Below are 14528 nucleotides of genomic sequence, written 5' to 3' on the forward strand. Positions count from 1 at the left end.
TAGAAAAAGAATTTAAAAAGTTTAAGCGCAATAAAATAAATAAGATAACATTAAAATAAATGTAGATGTTACTCTAGGTATTACTGAAAGGAAATGAAGCATTAGTCACAATGTGTCACAACACAAAAGTCGAAAGAGCACTAAGAGCACAAGAATAGAGTGAATTGTTTATAGATAAGACACTTTCAAGCTTTGCTTCAAAACTCCTTATATAGAACTCCACTGGCCGCCTAGGGCATTTCTAGTCGCCTATGTAGGTGTTGATGTGGCTATAACTTCTATTCATAACATAATATTAACAAAGTTCTCCAGTCACTCGTACACCCTCCGGTTGCCTAGATAGAGGTCACACTTCATCTTGACTGCCTTGCTCGATTGTTGATAACGTTGTCTCACGGTCGCTTGAAAGCTGCTCTAGTTACCTGCATGCTCTGATTGCCTGGACCTTGTATGGTCGCCTAGACCCTCTGAAATTCCTTTATCAAAAGTTAACACCAACCAATCGCCCTTGGACTCCACCCTGTTGCCTAGAATCGTTAAACATGCTTCCCTACAATTGTTACACATAATGAGTATGATATAAAGTGTAAAGTTACTTGTACTTGACTAGATTTGATCTATCTAGTTTGCTTTTACCAAGCAATCAACCTCCAACTGATCCCACACACTTAGACTTGTACCAAGCAATCAACCTCCAACTGATTCCACACACTTGGACTTGTGCCAAACAATCAACCTCCAACTGATTCCACACACTTGGATTTGAGTCACCTAGCACCCAGTTAGAAATTTATCTGTCAAGCCTTAATCACTTGGACTTGATGCACCTATTATCCAGCTAGGAATTTATCTGCCAAGCCTTAATCTTTTGGACTTAATTCACCTAACTTCTAGCTAGGAATTTGTTGTTTGGCCCCAACCAAGACTTATCTCATGCTTGATTCACAAACAGGACTTTAGATGCTAGATTTACAAGGACTTAGTCATTACCTGGTTCACATCAAGACTTTAACTCTTATCAAGTATCTTGCACCTGCAAATTCGACACTACTGGTTAGATCAAAACTAACTTAACTTTATTCTTAGTCATATATCAAAACCCTAAGTTACATGTTATGCACCTAGTACCAACAATCTCTCACTTTTTAATAATATAAAAACTAAGTTAAAGTTAGTAATAAATAATAACAATAATTTTGAATATTCAATGTATGAAAGAAGATAGAGTTAGTGCAATAATATATGAATAAAATAATTGAATAAATAACTCCCCTTAATTATTACCCCTAATCAAATAAGGGATTAAATTGGAAGTTAAAAATAAACACTTAGTTTTTATCTTTTATTTTTTCTCCCCCTTTTTCATATATCAAAATGAGTTAAAAATTCAAATAAGCAATAATAACATAGAATGACATATTAGATCAGAAAAAAAAATCAAGGAAAGTTAAGTCATAAACAAAAAGTAACACTAAGGGAAAATTTGGATTTACCGATGAAACAAAATGGTCGTTAATCATAGTATAAACAAAATGGTCAATAATCTTATAAGATGCAAACCAATAATCAAGTCAAACTAAATGTCTTAAGGAAGATATGCTAAGTAATAAAAGTCAAGCACAAGTTAAGCATAATAGAGCAAATAAGTCAATATCCAAAATACTACAGAAGTTAGATATAACAAGTACAAAACAAGCATGAGTCAAACATAGCAAAATAAGTTCAAATTAGTCCACCAAGAAGATATGCTAATATAACCTTAATTAGAAGAAGAGGGAAGAGGAGGAGGCTGGCTCATAAACTAGACATGCAACATGCCCAGTATCTCTCATACATCAACCTAGATATTAGTGGTTGACCTTTCAAAATGTTCAACTTGATTTTCAGCTTGACTATCTATAGGATAGGAGCTATCAATCAGTTGGTCAAGCTAGATAAGAGAATCCAACTCAATTTTATGCAAATAAAGCAGTTAACATGTAGAAATTTTCTAACTTGATCAATTTAGAAGCTTTTATCCCCAATTTATATTGATACATTGATATAAGTATTTAAAATTTTGAGGTTGGTACCCTATGCATCTCACACCATTCTATGTTTCACAAATTCAAGGAAGTTATCCCTTTATGTGTTGTGTGAGATGCTGACTGCCTAGATCTATAGGAATATGTTATCTACAATAGAACCTAGGCTAAGTCCATTTATGCATGACAAGAAATAAAGTAATATTATAATTTTGAAATCATATCTTGAAAATAATAAATATAAGAAATATGGTTAGAATAGATCCTAGTCTAACAGTTCAATAATTGCCTCCCCCTAAGTTGGAGTTCTAACATATTTCAATTTTGCAATTGGGTGAGCATAAGAAATGTTAGCATTTATTACATGAATATGTTATTTGGGTACCCAATAATAGTTATTTTCTACTTGGTTAACTAAGTATGATTTTGGAATCCAAGCAATCTTAGTTCTATCATTTTTTTTTTTGACTAAGGTAAGGTAATAAACATGGTTTTGATTTGAACTAAACTCAAGTCCTGTTTTGTTGTAAGCAGCATGTTTAGTTCCAATCAACAACAACAATAATAACAATCAATCCTTATCCCACTAGGTTTAATCATCATATTTAAATATTTTGATCTAGAAATAAACTTGTTCAAAGTAGATTTTAACTCACTCACTTGGTTTTTCAAATTAGAAAATTAGAATTCTATTCCTCAAGTTTTGACACCTAAGTTGATGTTCCAACTTAACTAGCCTGAGTCAATAAGTCTAAGTTAGCCCTTTTCTTAAGGTATTTGATAACCTTAAGTAAAGTCTTAACTTTGGATGTTATCTCGTCAAATAGAAAACAATAGAATATAATTTTTCAGTAATCAGATTGTTACCTCGTTAGTTGAATCGTCTGAGTTGCTGACCTGACTTGGGTATGATGCTGAGTTGTTCTCCGACTCTGACTCTGAACTTGAATCTTCTTAGATTGTCATTAGTGCTAATAGGTTGACATGATCTGATTCTAATTTAGATTTGGATGATGACTCATCCCAAGTTGCCTTTAGCGCCTTCTTCTTCTTTTTCTTTTCAAGTTCATTTTCTTTCTCTTCTAATAAGGGGCAGTTGGTTCTGAAGTGCCCTTTCTTCTTGCATTTGAAGCGTCGAATGTTCATCAGGTCCTTATTTGGAATCTTCTTCTTTACAAATTTTCAAGTGAATTTATTCTGCTGGATCATCCTTTTGACTAAGTGTATAACTTCTAAAGAAAGATTGTCTTTGTCAAATATTGATTCCGGCTCAGATTCTGATTCAGTTTCTTCTTTGGTTTTGGATCTTGATTTAGATTTTTTTTATAATTAAAGCTATACCCTTCTCTTTCTAATCAAGATTAGTCTATTCATGAAGTTTAAAATCATAAAAGAATTAATTTAATTCAATAATAGACAAGTCCTTAGATACTTTGTATGCATCAACCATAGATACCCATAAGATAGTCTTTAGAAATGCCTTAAGTGCATACTTGATCAAGTTGCAATTGTCTACCTGTTCACCAATTACATGGATACCATTCAGTATATTTTCAAAGAGATTGTGTAGTTGACTTATTATTTCACCCTCTTTCATTTAGATGTTTTGAAGTTGGCTTAGCAATAGATCTTTCTTTAGCAGTTCTTCATTCAACTAAACCTTTATGTAGTTTAATTAGTTTTTCCTAAAGCTATTTATCATTATTGAACTGACTGACTTTGGTCAACTATTCTTGTGTTAGCCCGCACTGCAATGTAGTTGTAACTCTAATATTGACTTGATCCTTTTTCTCATCGTCACTTGTCAAGTTTTCAAATAGAAATGGAGTGTCATTTGGAGTTTTAGGCATCTTAAAGTCCATTTTTATGATAACATAATTGTTTATATCTGATATGGGTTAGGTTTTATGGGTCTCCAGATGAGGAAAGAAAAGGAAGAAAGAATCAAAGGAGGTAGGCCAATAACGGCCGACACATACTTTCAGAACAAAGATAGGCCAATATCGGTCGATACATGCCTGCCGAATGAAGGTAAGCCAATATCGGTCAAGACATACCTTCAGAGCAAAGATAGACCAATATCGGTCGATACATGCCTGACGACTGAAGGTAAGCCAATATTGGTCGGGACATACCTTCAGAGCAAAGATAGGCCAATATCGGTCGATACAGACCTGCCGAATGAAGGTAAGCCAATATCGGTCAAAGCAAAGATAGACCAATATCGGTCGATACATGCCTGCCGAATGAAGGTAAGCCAATATCGGTCAAAGCAAAGATAGACCAATATCGGTCGATACATGCCTGCCGAGTGAAGGTAAGCCAATATCGGTCGGGACATATCTTCAGAGCAAAGATAGGCCAATATCGGTCAAGACATGCCTGCCGGATGAAGACAAGCTAATATAGGCCGGTACATACCTTATGGATTAAGGTAGGATAATATCGGTCGGGACATACCTGCCTGATGAAGATCGGCTAATATCGGTCGGTACATTTCCTCAAAGTAAAGGTAGGCCAATATCGACCGAGACATACTTTTAGAATAAAGACAGATTAATATCGATCGGGAATACTGTTTCAAGTGGAGAACCAACACAGGTCATTCAATCAATACCTTAGAAACATGTTGAATAAAATGCAGCTTATTATTATTTTTAACATAACAGGGATACAAATAGAAGCCGCATGAGGAAGGATCATAAATGAATATGACAAATAAAATAATTCATGTTATATATCTCGGCGGGAAATATTCTTTCAGTTGTCTCGCAGGTGCTAAACGACAAAGAAGGTACATCTGGGGTACAAAAGAGATTCCTTAAAAATTATCTTCCGCAAGTACACAGCTGACGTCATCTCATAACGAACTCTAACAAACCGGGGTCCACTTCATGGCTACGGAGGTTATATGAAGTGGTATTAAAGGGGGAATCCTCTTCGTTTGCTAGGTAAGTTCACATCATTGTGTACTTTCACAACCCTAATTTTCTGGCTACCGTTCATCTTCTTTCTTCATCCTTCCTTGACATCAAGAGAGATCACTAACTTGAGCGTCGGAGGGCCTAGCCAGGGATTCCCACCCCGGTCTTAGGTCACTGACGATAGCGTTGGTTGGTCTCTTGTGCGCAGGGAGCCTCGGGAGCTTGGGAGTTCGACTTTCTCCTATCTGGACGGGGATTTCTTCCTACTTATCAGATTTCCTTCGGTGACCCTGGTTTTCTTCCGATCCGCTTTGGGTTTCTCGGGTCAAGGTTCTACAGGCATTATTCTTCATCAGTACGGTGGGTTTCCTTCTTCCGGGTCTCCTTCACGGTCAGCTTCTCAGACAGGATCAAATTTGGCGCCGTCTGTGGGAACTTCACCTGAATCTGAGACTACGTGATGGAAGAAGCTGGGAAGTCGAACCTGCTTACTATCAGCCGCGAGGATTTGGATCTCCTCATTAATTCTCATGTTTAGAAAGCCCTACAACAACAGCAACAACAATTGCAAGCTCATACAGGGGCTACTCTGCCAACGGCTCACCATCCAGCGATATCAACCACTGAGCACCGGAAAGGGAAGGAGCTAGAAGAAGAAGAACATTTATATTTTCCTCCAGCTACTGTTTCTCCAACCAGATGACCACGAGCCTTCCTTCGCACCCCTTTGGATGCAGGGGGTAAGAGGCCGGTATTCCAAGAGTCCTCTGGCGAAGCACCGGACAGAGAAAAGCGTAAGATCAAGATGATAACCAGTGATAGTTCACCGGAGAAGGTCATCTCCCCATTCTCACAAAGTGTATTAGATGACTCACTCCCTAAACGATATCAAAATCTTCAAAATGGAGAATATACCGGGACGACAGATCCAGAAGATCACTTGTTGAAATTTGAGAATGTAGCCTTGTTGCAACAATTCTCCGACGGAGTAAAGTGTCGGATGTTTCTCACTACTCTGGGGGGAGCAGCACAAAAGGTTGCCGGAGAAGTCTATCAGAAAATTCAAGGATTTCAAGAAAGTCTTTCTACATCATTTCTCCAGCAACAAAAGGTATCATAAGACCCCATGGAGTCTATTTTCAATTAAGCAAACGTCTAAAGAATCCATCCGGGCATATATTAAAAGGTTCAATCAGGTAGCTATAGATGTACCTAATGCTACTACTGAAATATTAGTAAGTGCTTTCTCTCAGGGTTTAAATGATAATGATTTCTTTAAAGATTTGGTAAGAAATCCTCCTGTTAATTTTGATTCCTTAATTGAACGGGCTACTGAGTTCATCAATGTAGAAGAAACCCAAGCTGCTCGTAGGAAAGAAGGTGTTCCCTCTTCCCCTACTCATACTAAGGAGAAGGCTCCGACCCCCGTGCCCCCACCAAGAGGGCCTAGAATAACTCATCCACCTCATCGACAACCAGATTATCGTCCGCAAGCTGTACAACATGTAGAGGTGCAGCCAGAGGCACTAAGAAGATGGTGCACTTATCATAAAACTAGCAGTCATCATACTGACGACTGTTTTGTTTTGAGGAATAGACTAGTTAATAAAGAGCGATATCAGAGGCAGAACTATTACCGGTAACAGTACCCTAGGCAACAGAGTCCGCCCAAACCGGAGTACCACCCGGGAGGAAACCGTCAAGAAGCAATACCAGTCCCGACGGGTACTAGCCAAGTATCCGAGAAAGAACCTTCTGAAACCACAATAACCCGTTAGGAAGAGAATAGAAACAATGCTGCTAGGAGCAATATCAACATGATTACGGGCGGACCCACTGATGGGGATTCTAACAGAGCCAGAAAAGCACATGCCCGAAGATTGGAGATTCATGCAGTAGGGTGCAGCATGGAAAGAGCGGCCGATCCTGAAATAAGCTTCGGGCCCAAAGATCTGGAGGGGGTAGAGATACCTCATGATGACGCATTAATCATCAAAGCTGTGATAGCTAACTACGCCATCGCTCGTATCGTCATAGACACGGGCAGCTCTGTCAACATTATATTCAAAAAGGCTTTTGATCAGCTGCAAATTGATCAAAGGGAACTTCAACCGATTGCAACTCCTCTGTATGGATTCACAGGCAATGAAGTGCAACCTCTGGGGCAAATAAAGTTGGTCATTTCTCTGGGGGAGGAACCCCTGATGAGAACCAGGAGATCTTATTTTATGGTGGTAGATGCTCCATCTTCTTATAATGTGATATTGGGTCGGCCTGCCCTGAATGAGTTCAGGGCGGTCGTTTCTACTTTCTGTCAGAAGATTAAGTTTCCTGTGGAGGATCAGGTCGGAGAAGTACGGGGCGATCAAAAGACAGCCCGGAAATGTTATGTAGAAATCATTCGGACTGAGGCTAACACCGCCCGGAAAATTCAAAGAATGGAAGTTAATGCCATTCGGGAAAAGTAGCCCGTCCTGGTTTATGAAGAAAAGGAAGAAGTTCAGATCCAGACCGAGCGGCCAGAAGCTACCACCTATGTTGCAGCCAACCTTGATCCTGATCTTAAAGCTGAGTTGGTGCAATGTTTGAAGAAGAACAATGATGTGTTTGCCTGGACTCCCAAAGAAGTTTCGGGCATTTCTCCTGCTGTCATGGAACATTCCTTGCATGTCTTCCCGGATGCCCGCCTAGTCATGCAAAGAAAGAGGAGTTTTAGTGCGGAACAGAATCAAATTATCAAGGAAGAAATAGCCAAGCTTATGGAGGCCGAATACATCAAGGAAGTTCAATTCCCAAGCTGGTTGGCCAATGTGGTATTAGTCTCTAAACCCGGGAATAAATGGCGAGTGTGCATTGACTTTCGGGATCTCAACAAAGCTTGCCCAAAGGACTATTATCCACTACCTAGAATCGATCAACTGGTTGACTCCACTGCCGGATGCGAATATATCTCTATGTTGGATGCGTATCAAGGTTATCATCAAGTCCCCTTGGCCAAAGAAGATCAAGAAAAGGTTAGTTTTATAACATCTGAAGGCACTTATTGTTATAATGTTATGCCCTTTGGACTAAAAAATGCAGGAGCAACCTATCAGAGGCTTATGAATAAGGTCTTTCAGAAGCAGATTGGTAGGAATATGGAAGTATATGTAGATGATATCTTAATTAAGTCTCTTCAAGCTACTGATCTGTGCAGGGATGTGGAAGAAACTTGCAAGACATTAAGACAGTATGGGCTCAAACTAAATCCAAACAAATGCTTGTTCGGCGCGAAGGGAGGAAAATTCTTGGGATATATGGTGTCCGAGAGGGGGATAGAAGCCAACTCGAGCAAAGTCAAGGCACTACAGAACATGGAGCCACCTCGCAACATGAGGGAAGCTCAAAGATTGACAGGCCGAATCACAGCCTTGTTTAGATTTATTTCTAGATCAGCCGATCGTAGTTTCCATTTCTTTAAAATACTCAGAAAGGCTAATAAGTTTCAATGGAATGAAGAATGTGATAAGGCTTTCCAATAATTGAAAGATTATTTGGCTACCCTCCCTGTATTGGCTAAACCTATAGCAGGAGAAACTCTGTGGGTGTATTTGTTGGCTAATGAAAACGTCGTGGGTTCTGTATTAGTCAGGCAGGAAGGAAAAGAGCAACAACCTGTATATTTTTCTAGTCATTTATTAAAGGGAGCTGAGTGTAGATACACTACACTAGAAAAATTAGCTTATGCTCTAATATTGACTGCTCGGAGGTTGCGCCCATATTTCTTAGCACATGAGATTATTGTCTTAACCAATAGCACTCTTGGACGGGTATTACTCAACCCCGAGGCGTCGGGACGCTTAATTAAATGGACAACCGAGCTTGGGGAATATGACATTCAATATCAACCCCGCTCAGCCATCAAGACGCAAGCTCTAGCATATTTCATCATAGAGGTTCAAGGCCCAGAAGAAGAAGATACCTGGAAGGTTTATGTGGATGGCTCTGCAACTAGACAGGGCAGTGGAATTGGTATTCTTCTTATATCCCCGAAATAAGATAGACTCCAACTTTCCATCAGGTTGAACTATAGAGCTACCAACAATGAGGCAGAATATGAAGCTTTAATAGCTGGCTTACAAGCTGCTCGGCATGTAGGGGCAGCTCGAGTCCTTATATATTCTGATTCTCAGCTAGCAGCTCAACAATTATCAGGTAATTTTGAAATCAATAATGACAAGCTTAAGTTATATGCTGAAGCATTCGATAAGTTGAAGTCTCAATTCCAAGACGTAAACATACAACAAATTCCTCGATCTGAGAATCAGGTGGCAGATGAATTAGCTAAACTAGCCTCTATTGTAGTGCCATGGAGTCTTAATCGACCAGTGGAACAAACTCTGTTAATTTCCTGTATTGAGAGACAAACCGATATAGAAATTCAGGGTGATTGGAGAACTCAAATCATATTATATTTACAGCAAGGTCTTCTTCCGAAAGATACAGAACAAGCCAGGGTATTCAACAAACGAGCTGCTCAATATACTATGGTGGGGGAGCAATTATATAAAAGGACTTTTTCCAGACCCTTGCTCAAGTGTGTGGGCACAGAAGATACACAATTTGTTTTACAGGAGGTGCATCAAGGTTCTTGTGGTAGTCATATAGGAGGAAGATCTTTGGCTCGTAAAATCCTCTTAGCGGGATATTTCTGGCCTACTTTACATGAAGATGCCGCTAAACTGGTAAGAACTTGTATTTCTTGTCAAAAGCATCAGAATATATTACATCACCCTACCCAGTTATTGAGAACCTCTATAGTCTCATGTCCCTTTGATCAGTGGGGTATGGACATAGTGGGTCCATTTCCTATGGCTGCTGCACAGAGGAGGTTCTTGTTGGTGGCTGTGGATTATTTCTCTAAATGGGTAGAGGCAGAACCACTTGCTAGGATTACAGAAGACGCAGTCATTAAATTCTTATGGAAAAATATAATCTGCAGGTTCGACATTCCTCATAAGTTGGTCTCTGATAATGGAAGGCAGTTTCAAGGCGATAGAATCCTAGACTGGTGTCAAAGTTATGGGATTACCCAGGTCTTCACCTCTGTAGCTTACCCGCAGAGCAATGGTCAAGCAGAAGTAACTAATAGGGAGATTATTAGAGGACTGAAAACTAAGCTAGATCATGTAGGAGGTAGCTGGGTAGACGAGTTACCCAGTGTTCTCTGGGCATATCGTACTACACCTCGTGAAGTTACAGGAATCACTCCTTTCCAGTTAGTCTATGGAGGAGAAGCAGTAATCCCCATTGAGGTAGGAGTAGAGTCTGACAGAAGACAATTATATGATGAGGATAATAGAGATCGACGACTTATGGAGCTGGACCTGATCGAGGAAATAAGAGATAAAGCTGCTACTCGTCTTATATCTTATCGACAGCGGATGAGACAGAATTACAACAAAAGAGTCATCCCCAGATTCTTCCAAGTAGGGGATTTGGTTTGGAAACGAAGCCTGTGGGAGATGTCAGTAAGTTGGCACCACAATGGGGAGGACCTTATAAAGTGATAGAAAAGCTCGCGTCAGGCTCATACTATCTCCAAGATGCCGAAGGAAGAATGTTGGAACGCCCTTGGAGCGCTAATCATTTGCAACCCTATCGAGCCTGATTTGATCCTACTGCTTTAAATATGTTCACAGTGGTGAATTGAGATACTTGCAGTTTATATACTTTGTTTCTTTTGATGAAAGCCAAGCAAGATAAATATTGACACAGGAAATAAATGTGGTTCATACAAATGGATAAGTATCAAGAGAAGCCTCCTTTCTATTTTTCAAGCAGTAAATTAAGGGGAAATCCTAAAGGCCTATTCAGCTCCCCTCAAGGAATTACGAGCCAACATGAGGTTAGCCCAAATATTATACTTTCGTATAAACCAAAGTCGATCGGAAAAATTCTATGAAGTAACCCGGACGGGACTTCATAGGAAGAACCGGAGACTATAAACCAAAGTCGATCGGAAAAATTCTATGAAGATACCCGGACGGGACTTCATAGGAGAAACCGGAGACTATAAACCAGTATAAATCAAAGTCGATCGGGAAAATTCTATGAAGTTACCCGGACGAGACTTCATAGGAAGAACCGGAGACTATAAACCAAAGTCGATCGGAAAAATTCTATGAAGTAACCCGGACGGGACTTCATAGGAAGAACCGGAGACTATAAACCAAAGTCGATCGGAAAAATTCTATAAAGTAACCCGGACGGGACTTCATAGGAAGAACCGGAGACTATAAACCAAAGTTGATCGGGAAAATTCTATGAAGTAACCCGGATGGGACTTCATAGGAGAAACCGGAGACTATAAACCAGTATAAATCAAAGTCGATCGGAAAAATTCTATGAAGTAACCCGGACGGGACTTCATAGGAAGAACCGGAGACTATAAACCAAAGTCGATCGGGAAATTCTATGAAGTAACCCGGACGGGTCTTCATAGGAAGAACCGGAGACTCTAAACTATTCCAGAGAAAAAGTCGATCGGGAAAATTCTATGAAGTAACCCGGACGGGTCTTCATAAGAAGAACCGGAGACTATAAACCAAAGTCGATCGGGAAATTCTATGAAGTAACCCGGACGGGTCTTCATAGGAAGAACCAGAGACTCTAAACTATTCCAGAGAAAAAGTCGATCGGAAAACCTTATGAAGTAACTCGGACGGGACTTCATAGGAAGAACCGGAGACTATAAACCAAAGTCGATCGAGAAATTCTATGAAGTAACCCGGACGGGTCTTCATAGGAAGAACCGGAGACTCTAAACTATTCCAGAGAAAAAGTCGATCGGGAAATTCTATGAAGTAATTCGGTCGGGTCTTCATAGGAAGAACCGGAGACTATAAACCAGAGCCGATCAGGAAATTCTATGAAATACATCAGGCAGGTTTTCACAGAAGAAATCAGAGATTTCAAACTAGTGCAAGGCATAATTAATCAGGGAATCTCCTGGCTTCGAAGCCTAATTAAGCAGGAATTGAGAAGGGATTCTATACGGGAGCTCAGATATATGAAAGTCTTTATTCAAAATCCGTCTGGGATATTATACTCAGCCTGAAGATCAATAATTTTATACAATTCCGTATCCAGTCTCAATTAAGATCATTCATCCTCGGGGAGATACAAAGCATACCGGATGTTACTTAAGGAAGAATCCATCAAGACAAGGCTTAACTCTGAAAGATGAACAAGGGATTTTAAAATAAAGTTTATATTTAGCAATCAAAAGCATTTCAGGAAGGAGTATTCTTAAACTAGCATAAAGGAGAAGCAAGTAAGTGTTAAAGTTTTCTTACACCTTGCAAGTACTTAATTACTCAGTATCAACTGCACTTTTTCCCACTGTCAGTTCTTACTTTACAAGTTTTTATGAATAATTTCCTTAAACATTTGGAAAAGGGCCTTTCAAATCTGAGGGTAGTTCTTCATTAAGCCTGTGGCGATTTATGAAAGAAAGGGGAGGTTCCCTGGGTAGATATCCACCCTCTTTTAGCTGTTGGAGAACTCCCGATACGGAATGATTTAGCGCACCCACTATCCTGCGAACAAATTCCCGGGCAAATGCTGGGGACTGTAAGTAAGCTTGCCGCCATTCTTCCCACCGACTCTTCTCCTGCTCCTTATAATTCTGGAAATCAGCTTGCAGCTTTGTGTTTTATTCTTTTAAAACATCCTTCTCCGATCTTAGCTGTTCCAATTCCTTCTGGAGCAGTGATAATTCGTTATATTGAGCTTTCTTCAGCTCTTGTTCCTGTAGAATAGTGAAATCATGAGAAGCCAGGTCCTGAGCTTGGTCAGAAAGACAGACATTATGAAGCTTCTTTACTTTCTCTAAGATAAGACTTTTCTGAGAAGCATCTAAGAGAGCTTTCTCTTTTAGAGCGATCTCCAATCGAAGACCGGAATGCAGTCGATCTACCTGTAATTCTAAGGTTTTTCTAGCCAGCTCTTTGTCTTTTAATAGTTGCTGGCATTCTTCCAACTCTTGTTTTAGGATCCCCAACTGTTGATCCTATAAGGCCGCTTTCTCTTGTAATTGAGGCAGGTCACTAGTAGAAGAAGGAGGTGCGGCCCTCAATGTTACCAATTGAGTTTTTAACTTCTGGTTCTCCTGATCTTTAGCTACGAGTAGCTGGTCAATTTGTAAACTTGAGGCAAGTAACTAAACAAAAAGGCAAAGTAATTAGGAATCAGTAGACAAAATTGATAGCATGTAACCAGAAATGCTTACCGCTATTGCCTGGCGACTGTGACGATCAGCTCGATGAGGAAGACTGAGGCCCCTTAGCTGCTCTTGACCTTGTGACCAAGATTCAGCTAATAAGCCCTGTAGTTGTAAGGAGCCATAGCTAGACGGTTCAGAGGGTCGTCCCAATTGAGAAGGAAGACCCAAAGCTTGTCTAAACAAAGGTCGGGGAATGGAGGACACAGGAGGTAGAGAAGAAGAAGAAGACGCAATAGGAGGAAAAGCAGAAACAAGAGGAGCAGAAAAAGAAGTAGATGGAATCGATGGTAAGACAGGGGAGGGGGATTCAACAGCTGAAGGACTAATATTTGGAGAAGATCTCCGACAAGGCGTCCGTTTAGCTCGAGACCTAGAGGCCAAGGGGGGCAAGGCCAATGCCAAAGGAGCAGAAAACGCAGGAGGAATATCATCCTTCCGAGATCGGAGGAGCTGAAACAATAGAAGAAGAAGGGATAAGCAGGCCGGGTCTCATCATCCTAAGAGCAGGATTAGAGATAAGATGAGTGGAAGCTGTCGGGGCCTTACCTCTCTCAAGAGAGATGGGTGCTGGGATAAGAGGACTTTGCACAAAAGTACCAAAGAAGTCGCTAAAAGGAGAAGTCTTAGTAAGATTTGGCTTCTGAACTAAGGTAACAAAAGGCTCTTCTTCTTCCTCTTCGGCAAGTGAGGCAGCCTCTGCCCGTCGTTCTTCCTCTGAAAGCAATCCCAGAGTAGAGGGATTAGGATCGGATCGGCGGGTATGTAACCATTCTTCCCCAAGGCTATTGATAAAAGACTTAGTCATAGTAGAATTTTTATACATGAAGGCTGGAAGAAGAGCATCAGCTGCAATATAGATAGCAAACACCATTATCAAAAAGGATACGCTAATTAGTATAGGCAAGACAAAATAATTATACCTACCAAAGGAATTGTCCAAGGGAGTGTCAATGTGGCCTATCTCGAAAGGAAACATCAAACCCTCTTCGATCAGATGCGGCAAACTGAACTTTGCCCCTCGCAGTTTAGGTAGAGCAGACGCGACAGAGGGATCATTGAGAAGACCATGAGTGTCAGGAAGCGGGGGTAGGTCATGTATCCATTGAATAGGAAATGGAGGAGGAGAGGGAAGACGCATATAAAAAAAAATTTATACCATTCACCTTGAGGGGGAATGCAATTAAATAGAATGGCCTTGGGACGAGACTGAAACTTGAAAACACCAACATCTACCCGACGAGGGATGAAGAAGTGATGGAAAAGACGAGGAGACAGCGGGAAATCTAACAGTTTGGATACTCCAACGAAGCCTAT

The sequence above is a fragment of the Zingiber officinale genome, chromosome 2A (assembly GCF_018446385.1).
Source record: "Zingiber officinale cultivar Zhangliang chromosome 2A, Zo_v1.1, whole genome shotgun sequence".
In the NCBI taxonomy this organism is placed as follows: Eukaryota; Viridiplantae; Streptophyta; class Magnoliopsida; order Zingiberales; family Zingiberaceae; genus Zingiber; species Zingiber officinale.